Source organism: Notolepis coatsorum, assembly GCF_963971535.1.
Source record: "Notolepis coatsorum genome assembly, chromosome: 18".
NCBI lineage: Eukaryota > Metazoa > Chordata > Actinopteri > Aulopiformes > Paralepididae > Notolepis > Notolepis coatsorum.
Genome location: NC_140182.1, coordinates 47,948,926 through 47,959,424, shown reverse-complemented (window position 1 = coordinate 47,959,424; position 10,499 = coordinate 47,948,926).

Genomic DNA, 10,499 nt, shown 5'->3' with positions numbered 1-10,499 from the left:
CAAACAGGTGGACCTTCATTCTGTAGACTGATGGTGCTGTATCCATTTGGCCATTCTCCCACCATAAGAAGCGTAGATAATCTTGATCCTCTTTTCCATTCTCCCACCATAAGAAGCGTAGATAATCTTGATCCTCTTTTCTTACTTGAAACTGTTGGAATTTTTTTTCTATGTCGCACATGACTGCGACAGGGCCCTTTCAGAAGCGGCACAGGACACCAACCAGTGCATTTGTTAGGTCAGGACCAGTGAGCAGATGGTCGTTGAGGGAAGTCTCTCGGAAGCGGGCAGAACAGTCAAATACGACACGTATTTTTCCTGGTTTCTGCGGATGATACACCCCGTGATGAGGTATGTACCAGGCCGGGCTGTATCTCTTCCTCAGGGACTCTTTCTGCATCACCACGGGAGATGATATTCTCCATAAAGGTACAGTAGTCCTTGTAATAATTTCCATCTTTGTTCAGTCTTCTTTCGAGACCCTTCAGGCGGTGAATCGCGCTGATCTTGTTGTTAGGTAACTCTGGTCGTTCTTTTTTGAACGGCAGGGGCATCTCATAGTGACCGTTTTCCTTCTGTGTGATGTTTTCTTTCAGCTTTGACAAGAACTTCAGGTCATCTTGTGAGATGGGATTATCTTCCTTGAACCTTTCTGAGAAGTCGGACTCTAGGACCTTTAGTATTTCTGTAGGGGTCTGTAGGGGTCACTTCTTTCACTTTGAGCCGATTTACATAGTGTACTTCTGTTCGAAGGTTGATTGAAGACTCAACATCCGGTGTCACTTGTTTTACTTCTATATGATGACTTGTTCCGATGGCATCTCCGAAATCAACACAGGGACTTCCACATCCCACGATGCTCCATCCTAGGTCCGTCCGTTGTGCGTAGGGCTGGTTCGATTAGCCAGATACAACTTCCCTTGGTAGAAGCGCTTGGGAGCAGTTGTACCCGATGAGCAGGCCTATTTCGCAGTTCAACAGAGGTGCTATGTCTTTCTGAAGGTGCTCCAGGTGGGACCAGGACTTTGCTTTTTCTCTTGTTGGAATGTGAGCTCTGTTGACTTGGATGAACTCTCTTGTGTAGGCTGGTGGCAGGGATATCGTCTTGCCTGTATTGTAGCCACGGACTTGTAGATTACTCACCCTTAGGGAGTTTACTGTAGAGGTTGCAGTCATCGTGGTGAGTCATAACTTGATCTGGTCTTTGTTGGCTTTCAACGTGTCTGCGACTTCCCTTAGAATGAAGGTTGAGTCGCTCTGGGAGTCCAGCAGCGCGTACACAAGGACTTCTTCTGCTGGGCAGGTTGTTGATGAGAGCCAGACTGGGATGATTGCAGAGGTGATCGCGCCAACATTACCAACGATAGCTCTGTGAGTCGTAGCCGCTGTAGTGGGTATTTCAGGAGGCGTCGATTTAGTTTCCTCTTTATCTTGATCCTCCCTTTCTCTGACGTGTGTAGGTTTCCTGTATTCCTTTGCTCTATCCGAGTGCAGTGATGTAGGGTGCCGCTTGTGGCACACGTCGCATTCACTCCTTCTGCTACAATTCTTTGAGAGATGGCCAGGCTTAAGGCAACCGAAACACAGCCTGTTCTCTTTAACGAAGGTGGTTTTCTCTTGTTCTCCTTCTTTCATGAACCTTCTGCATTTGAGCAAAGTGTGTCCATCCCTCTTGCAGAAGACACATGTCATGACCGTCTTCTCGTTTGAGCTTGTAGCCAGTACCTTTGCTCCGACGGTCCTATTCCTTCTGTCCTTTGGGTGCTCTGCTTCGCCCTTTGTTTGATTGAATGCATGGAGGTAATTGGGTGACAGGCGATCCTTACTTCGTAAATCAGGAATGCGATGAACTGGCTGAAGGTTGGGAAATGGCCATTCCGATCTTCCATTTCAACGGACTTTCTACTCCACCTGGCCATCAACCAGTCTGGAAGCTTGGAGATAATCTTCCTATTCTCATTACAGTCGTTCAGGATTTCCAGGGCCTTTATGTGAATCAGAGCCGCCTCACAACTGCGGAGAAAATCAACGAAACTTCTGAGCTCGAGGCTGTCTTTGTGTCCGATCTTGGGCCACTCATTGAGCTTCTCTCTATAGGACTGTGCAATAGTGAATGGGTTTCCATATCTCTCGTTCAAAAGCTTCCACGCTGCAACATAAGCGTTCTCGGTGCCGAGTAGGAAATAGCCATCGATCGCCTTTCTTGCATCTCCATCTACATACTTGCGGAGATAGTAGATCTTTTCATTTTCCTTGATGTTCTTCTGATCTATCAGAGTTTGAAATTATAGTTTCCAGTCACTGTACAATAATGGATCCCCTTTGAATACTACAGGTTCAGGAATGGGGATTCTGTTTGAACTCACTGCATCTGCTAGGATCCTGACGAGCTCTGAAGTACTTTCACCCAGGAGGGGGACTACAGTTCTTGGTGCAGAGAGCACATACGGGGAAGGAGGAGTTGTAGGAGCAGGCATTTGGTTGACTGTTCTCCTCTCACTATCCACTTCGATGCTTAGCTTCTCTTCTTCTGTAGTCGCCACTTGGTCGTACACTTGGATTCTAGCTTGGGCTGCATTTAGACTTTTCATTTCCTCCAGTTGCTGTACCTTTCTTTTCCTTTCATCGAGGGTTCTTTGGAGGGCTGTATGCTGCGATATCATTTGAGCTTTGATTTTAGCTTCCTCTTCCTCTTGCTGCATTCTTCTTTTCAACTCATCTGTTTCTCTCTCCAAGCGTCGCTTGACAGCTGCTGCTTCTTGTTCGGCTATCTGTTCTTTAGCTTCCTCTTCCAGCCGCTGTATTTCTCTTTGTTCTTGATCTTGTTCTTTTGTTAGCTTGAGAACAGCTTGGCCTGCAGCGACATCGGCTTCTTGACGTCTTACTGTGGACCCATTCGAACGTACAGAGGTCTTCTTTGAGTTAGTGAAGTAAGAGTTGTTGCTTCCTGTGAATAGAGAACTGTCTTTAGGATAGTCATCTTCTAGGCGGTTAGGTGGTCGAGCGGAGATTGCGTTCGTCACCAGCCCCGGAGCTGTGAGCTTGGTTCGCCTGTTCGAATCCAGCTCACAGCTCCGGGGTTGTCACCAGCTTGGCTGGCCGTCTGCACTGATACAATTGGCTGTATCAGAGGGTGGGAGAAGCTGGCGGGGTGGGTCCGGGTCGTTGTAAACAGCGACTCCTACAGTTCGGTCGGGGCGCCTGCTAAGCGCGGATTGGACGTGAGGGGGATAGTGTGGTCCTCCCACACGCTACGCCCTCTCAATGAGAATCCGCGCTGCCAGGTGAAAAGAAGCTGTGATTGGCTGGACGTGTGTCGGAGGAAGCACGTGGTAGCCTCCACTCTCCCAAATGATCTGACTGTGGGGGGTAAAGCACAGCGACCAGGAAGGGACTGGGAATTGGCATACGACTAACATTGGGATGGGAGAAAATCGGAGGAAAAATGGAGGGGGAAAAAGACCAAAAAAAAAAAAAAAAGGATAGTCATCTTCTTCTTCAGGTGTTCCATACAGTCGGCTTGAGGCTCTTTTGAAGATGAACAGGGATGTTTGGGAGCACAGATCGACTCTCCTACGGGTTTCCTGATCTGGCGTGTCAACTTGTCGTAATTCTTCATGTGCGCGCTGGACGTCAGCAGAGAAACCACGGGTTTCAGTAATGACTGTTTCGAGTTCCTCAGTTACTATCTCAGTTTGTGATAGTATCTCCTTGGCGTCTCTTACAATTATTTTCCATCTCTTATATACGAATTGGAACCTTCGCTGGAGTCCTACAATTTTCTCCTCTTGCATCTCTCTGCCCTTCTCTGTCAGAGTTATGATTCTTCCACTTTTTCTTGTATTCCTTTCAGCAGTGTCGCCGTCTTTATACCTTTCGGGCTGCTCTTGGGAATCTTCTTTGTTTCTGGGTTTCTCTTCAACCTGATCGATAATCTGTTCCTTTTGGGCTATTGTGTCATCTTCTTGTTCTCGCTCAGTAATCTCTCCTTTACGTGACATGTTGAAGGCTATGTGTAAATGTTAAGTTAATATGCGAGACTAATAAGTGTATAAGCCTTACTATTATTACTTGAAGTGCGATTACTTAATTAATTGCTTAGTTATAAATGTAGACTTAATTAACCAAGCTAGTTTACTTATTTAACTAGGCTGGTAGACTTATTTATACCAGGCTAGTTGACTTATTTAACTGGGCTGGTTGACTTATTTATACCAGGCTAGTTGACTTATTTAACTGGGCTGGTTGACTTATTTATACCAGGCTAGTTTACTTTACTAATGTAGGCTCAATTCCCCTTTAATCTATATGTATCAAAAATAAGGTTGATCAATGAAATTGCACTTTTAAACCTCAAAGCTCTTATTTCAATACATGCCTGAATGGGGATCTAAGCTACAGAAAGTACGGTGCTTCAAAAAACATTACAAAATTGTGACTCACTCCTTTCACCCTTCTAATACGTTTACAAAATTACCCTTTGTTAGAACACGACTTCTTACAAGCGTCCAACCTTATGGCTTTTGCAAATATATAGTGAAGAACGTGAGTTTAGAACTTTACCCAGGTGCCGTCTTCCAGATGCTGTTGTTTGATGAGCGTTGACTTGAACACCGGCGCCATCTTGTGGTTTACACCGTGGTCCATCCCACGCGCTGCTTCATGACGAGCGAGACGAAGACCAGCGGCGCCATCTTGCTTCCACTTGACTTAGCGTAGACAGTTAAGATTTTACTGTGACATCATCCGGGCACGACGCAAAATACAAGTAGATTTCTTGAACTGATTTTAATGAAGCTTGTTCATTCTCCATCCAAACCTTCATCCAAACCATAAAATCTTATTGGCTGCGTGCCAGTATAAGAGAACATCGATGCGTTATGGTAGTATGTCTTCGATCCATATCTTGGAAGATTGTCTTGTTAAGTTGTCTTGATGGTAAGTCAATAATCCATCCAAGTTCATGGTTGCAACCAGTGGCGGCTCGTGAATTCTTCATGGGGGGGGGGGGGGCGGAATTAGTATTAGTATCCCCCTCTATCTCTCCTCTCTCTTTCTCTCTCTCACACACAGCGCGACGTGGAATCGATTCGTTACACAATCAGACCTAGTATGTGTAGTATTATATACCAAGAATAACTTCAGTATGAGTACAGGGCTGTACACATATTTTGCATATTGTTAAACGAGCCAAGGCTAGCTATTAAACTATCGATATGAATCGAAAACGGGGGACCCTGATGTAAACAAGACAAACGTCTTTCTCTGGTCTGCATCCCCTTAACAATTGTATGTATTGAGCCGTACTGTATTGTACCCATTCTGCAATCTGTTAAATAAAGTTTTCATTCATTCATTCATTCATTCAAACATAGACGATATTGAACAAGCCATAATCCACTTATTTTCAATCCAAAAGAAACTCCACTCTCTCTCTGATCAATACAATAATGAACACATTTGTATAACTTGTCATTTTAAACAAGTTACCATTCATTGTCTGGTTGATTATGATCCACCCGTGACGAAATTAATGACTTAGTTCAACAAAAACACAGCATAGAGAGAGAGAGAGAGAGAGAGAGAGAGAGAGAGAGAGAGAGAGAGAGAGAGAATTAACTCACTGTTTACGTGGTCGAGGAGGGCTTGATAAAGTGTATAATTATGTCCACTGTTGTCCCCAGACTGTTGATGTATATCCACTCTGTCCAGACTGCATCCAGCTATTAGCCAAATAGCTTCTATTAGCCAAATAGCTTGTTGTTAGCACAACACAACAGTACTGTGATGAATGAATGAATGAGTCTGTCTTTGCCCATTTCCGCGTTGAACAGCCTGCAAACTACCTGGCGTTCTATCGCCCTGCTCTAAGACAAACTCTAACCTTAACCAACTTTGAAAGAGTGCCTAAGCTTAACCGTCGAAAGAACTTGCCGTCACGCAAAGTGTGACTGCATGCATCACAACAACACAACAGCTAGTATCGAGTAACTATTTACTAACCAGAAACTGACGTCGGCCAATCAGATAGAGCGTCTCCGCGAAATGCGGCTACGGAAAAAACTAACGTCGGCCAATCAGAGAGCGTCTCCGAGAAATGCGGCTACGGAAATTATAGACGCTGCTTGCTTAGATCGCTTCAAATCGTGCCCGGCTTCCATCATAATACATCATATTTCAACGCACAGCGCGTTACGCACTGATTGGCTGCGACGGATACAGCGATGAAACCAGTGCACGACGTGCACGGCCACTGTAAGCGATATTGCGTCTAGCCCGAGAGAAATGCGGCTAGGAGAAATGCGGCTATGGTAACAGAACGTATTCTCTATCAGACAGAGTCACTTCCTGTTCAGGAAAACGATTATTTATATTTGATATATTAACGTTATATTGTGCATTGGAAACACAAACATACTTAAAATGAGTAAATATTATTAATTTTAAACATGTGTAGCAGTCTGGAAAATATGGTATATTATTCAGAACTGCTGACTGGTGTTTTATATCCCTTTTGTACACAAAGACATTCGAATTGGTTTCATTGATATTCGCACGAACAATGACACAGCAATCCTTTCTTTCTATCACTGGAAGATGGATTATAAATGACATTACTGGATCACATTCTGCAGTCCTCTTTCCCTGCGGAGCTAGTGGGCGACCAGCAGGGGGCGGTGGCAGGCAGAGAGTGTCGGGGAGAGTTGGAAGGAGATATATGGCAGCGGAAGGAGAGAGACGTTCTCTTCGGCTTTGGACTTGACTGTGAACGGTCGCAGCCACGGCGGGCGTGTGCTTTTGGAATAGCCCCGTTGAAGAAGTGAAGCTGGAGAGCCCCGTGAGATAGCCACGGGTGATAGGAGGTACTTGCTAGTGGACACGATATCCTAGCAGTACCAGCGATAGTGTGTGAACAATTAGTGCAGAGCCAGGCACTAACAATCGGGTTATAATAGTTACAGTGTGCGGTATAGGTAGCGTGCGGCTAATGATATATGAGTTCACAGTAGTCGGGTTATAGCAGTTACTGTGCCGGTATAGTGTGCGAGCCAGATACGGGCGTGGACCTACAAGCAGTCGGCTCCGGCTGTCAACAGCTGTCTTCACCGGCGTCCTGCATCAGCTCTGCACCTGGCTGCCTGCAACACGGGAGTGCGCGCCGACCAGCAGAGGTCGGCATCGCCCAGCACACGCTCTCAGCCAACACTGCCTCCCTGCTCCAGCTCCACCTGCTAGCACCTGCAACGAGAGCGTTCAACGCCATCTTGCCACCTGGACGGTGGTGGAGCGGCGCGGCCGCCATTTTGGTAGAGTAACATTAGGGCTTCGGTGCCCAGGATCTATTGCACGTTACACAGTGTGGTGCGGCCTGCGGGCGAAGTTAACGTTGCTAACTACAGACCCCAAACATTACATGCCGGCATTAGCATAGGGCTTTTGTTTTGGTAATTGTGGGTCCACACTTTTGGTTTTCTTTCCTTTTCTTTGAGCGTGATAACATGTGTGTTTATTGATATTTTCCCATTCAATTAACCCTTCCCTGTGGGGAAGTTACAGACCTGGTGCATTATAATTAAAGCCTTTTGAGGTATTATTCTGGCCGTATAATTAAAGCCTTTTGAGGTATTATACAGGGTGAAGACCCAGATGTGGGTGATGAGTCAAACACAGTGAAGTATATTATCCCTGATATTAACCCAGAAGTGGGTGGATAATATACGTGTTTATGAGGTATTGAGTTACACACCGGAGCTATAGTAGGACTTCAGTCCAGTAGACCACTCCTATTAAATAATTGTAACTGACAGTATAATTAACATAAAGACTTGAATGGGGTTCTGTCTGCGTGTCCATTCCTGTGCCCAGCATTAACTCTTTTGGTGTGGGTAACGTATATATGATTAACCTCTTTCTACCCAACTCTCCCCTTTTCATTGTAAGGTTTCTAGGGTCATTGAGGGAGGGTACTGCTTGCGGGGGGAACTCAGAGTATTTGATTACAATTCAGTCACAAGGTGTGGGAGGGTCTAAGGAGCAACTGGGAGGAGTGGGAGCGTGTTGGGGAGTACTGCTGACCGCCCTGCGGCAGGGAAGGAAGACCAGAGTACCAGACCAGGTTGGTAAATCCCGGGCCCCATCCACTCACACTACCAGCCTCCAGTCGACGCCCCAGGCCCAAAGACGAGGGTGCAGTCAGACAGAGTTCTACTGTGTCCAGCTACCTCCTGACTGCCAGCAACCGTTCCCACGAAGCAGGGATAATCCACCCTGCTACACATGTTTATATTATTTATAGGGCTATAAAAAAAATAAACAAAATTCTTCTTCTTCTTTCTTTTAACCAGGGTTAACCAGGGGGGGCGGCGCCCGGGCGCCCCTAGTGGCGAGCCGCCACTGGTTGCAACTCAAAAGAGAGGGTGGAAACACGTCACCGGATATCAGGTGTGCCAAGTCTCGTGAGATGAAGTGATTGCGCAAACAAATAGAAAAATAGTGCGCCGCTAATATATATATCTTATATAAACAAATAAGAAATACAGTGAAATGCAATTGAGTGTATTATTATTAATATACAAAAATAAGCATATAAATTGTAAACATAAATATCTATATTAACACTTTGCATGCCACGCCCGAGATTATTCGGGTAATTACCCCCCGGGTTGAATGCCCAATCACGAGAATACATCTGCGACCTATTGCGTCCATACACCACGAACAGATCGCTCAGGTCGTCTGATCAGGGCTTGTTGGCTGTCCCCCTGTCTAGATTGAAGAAAAAAGGGGACCGAGCATTCCGTGGCCCCCAGATTTCTGTAAACACGTTTAAAAAGCAGCTAAAGACTGTGCTGTTTAAACAGGCATTTGGCGAATTATGCTCTATGTAAATCTTTTGTCTTTTTATCTGTTTTGGCTTTTCCTGATCTTTCACGTTTTTAATTATTTTCTTTTACCATGCTGCTATCTTTTGCATTTTATCAGTGGCGAATCCTTATGGAAGCCAACGGAAGCCAGGCCTCCCTATCAAAATATGAATTAATATCAAATATGAAATATGAAATATTTCAAAATATATATATAATTTTTTTTTAATATAGTTTACATTCTTTTTCATCTGTATATAATTTTTTTTTTTTTTAAATGTCTCCCTCTTCTCCTTCTCACTCTCTCTAACACACTGTCAGACTCACTATGCTCACTGCAGCTAGAGGAGAGGCAGGGGGTAGGTGTCTTTCTCCAGCCTCAACCATGTGATTCATGTATGTAGAGTCCAAAACCGATACTAGCCAATCAGATTCGAGCTGACTGCCACACCTTAAAAGTTTAAAACGGGGCTGTGAGCAGAATAATTAGTCTGGCATCCCCTCTGCACACCTCCCCTCTGCACTCTGAAAATTGTATTAACCCGTGACTGCTCCCACGGGCCGAATATTGCCCCGATCCTCGCGAGATTAAATCCACGGGTACCTCTCGGCGTGCCGAAGCTTTTCCTAAATCACTTCCATCATCGAAAACGAGGGGAAAAGGTTGGCTCGCGACCCTAAAAATGTCATGTGATTTTAAAAACGCTGTATTAAGTGAGCCTATTATGGGATCCACGCGAGCTTTCTATCGTGGAAACATCTGGGCGTCCCGCAACTTTTACTCATTCACATGTAGCCCCGAAAATGCTTAGAAAAGGAAAGCCGAAAGCGTGGAATAAACTCGCCGAAAAGTGTCACACTGGCGCGCCGTGATTCCGATCCGCGTGAGAATATTCACGGCCATAGAGGAGACCGTGGGACACCTTTTTGCAACCGAATATGTGTCTCGAATTTGCTCCCACGCGGCGCGCAAAATCGTGCAAGGAAAAATCGGACCAAAAATGAACCAATGCTCCAGCAGTATTAATGACCCTGATGTAAACAAGACAAACGTCTTTCTCTGGTCTGCATCCCCTTATACAATTGTGTGTATTGAGCCGTACTGTATTGTACCCATTCTGCAATCTGTTAAATAAATAAAAAGAAAGTTTGACTGGCCGCTGAGCCATACTGTAGTGTACATGGTGACTGCTTGACTTAAAAAAAATAAAAATAAAAATAAATTAATTAATAAAAATATTTAATAATATGAATATGAAACACATACGGTCACCTCACCTTCGTTATGCAAGAAAAACACGAATCTGTTCAAAAGTATATAAATGCAATAAAAGAAAGACCACCAGAAGAAGCCAGAGGAGGGATTGGCCCAGTTTAAAGCTGTTGTATCAGTCAGTCGCTCCTGGTCACCTCCACCCCCTCACACCCCCTCTCATCCCGCGCCACTCCGGGATCTAACCTCTCACGTTGGAGAGAAGCAGGGAGCGGACGAGATAGAGCAGAGACAGTCGATGAGACAGGTCAAGAACACGCCGGCCTAAATGCGGCCCGCCCTTCATTAAGTGTCTCACTCTCTTCTAAGAATAGGGGCAGACTGTGTGCTCCTGTAAGGTATGAATAATGGAGTCCGCCTCC